The 758-nt window shown below is 45.6% G+C and overlaps 1 non-coding gene across 1 annotated transcript; it reads left to right on the top strand.

The window, feature by feature from the left end:
* The first annotated feature begins 399 nt into the window (after positions 1-399).
* LOC132652686 (U6 spliceosomal RNA) lies at positions 400-506 on the top strand. Its single transcript, XR_009590263.1, has one exon. It is a non-coding gene; the product is annotated as a U6 spliceosomal RNA (small nuclear RNA).
* Positions 507-758: the final 252 nt, after the last annotated feature.

Raw genomic sequence — 758 nt, forward strand, 5'->3', positions numbered from 1 at the left:
GGATGATAATTTCTATGCCTCCCAACCAGCTGTACAGGGGTGAGGAGTTCTGTGGGATGCTGTTGGTGAGAAGCCAAACTGTGCATCTCCAGGCTCACTCAGCAAGGCGTTACAGTGGCTTGGGGGCCTGGAGTGAAACACCTTTCATCAGAAGCTTGAAAATCCCCACGTGTAGACTCTCTACCCTAGGCAAAAAAGTCCTGTGTATAAGTCATTCCTGGACACCAGCTTCTGTCTCTCTCCTCAGCTTGGTAGCAATGGTCCATCATTCTTCCTATGCTTTCAGTCAGAACTGAAAAGATAGGGGCTGAGGATATGGCTCAATCTGTAAATGCCTGATGTTTAACCACAAGGACATGAGTTTGTATTCCTAGCACTCACATTTAAAAAGCTAGGCATGTGCTCGATTCGGCAGCACATATACTAAAATTGGAATGATACAAAGAAGATTAGCATGGCCCTTGCACAAGGATGACATGCAAATTCACGAAGCTTTCCATATTTTTTGTAAAAGCAGATAATGAGACTCAAAAACAAACTTTGGGCAGAGTGCAGGGAATCTTAGGAAAGAATGAAGAGATAGGAAGACCTGGAGAGGACAGGAGCTCCACAAGGATAGCAGCAGAACCAAAATATCTGGGCACCGGGGTCTTTTCTGAGACTGATACTCCAACAAAGGACCGTGCATGGATATAACCTAGAACCCCTGCTCAGATGTAGACCATGGCAGCTCAGTATCCAAGTGGGTTCCCTAGTAA

This window comes from Meriones unguiculatus, chromosome 2 (genome assembly GCF_030254825.1).
Source record: "Meriones unguiculatus strain TT.TT164.6M chromosome 2, Bangor_MerUng_6.1, whole genome shotgun sequence".
Taxonomy (NCBI): domain Eukaryota; kingdom Metazoa; phylum Chordata; class Mammalia; order Rodentia; family Muridae; genus Meriones; species Meriones unguiculatus.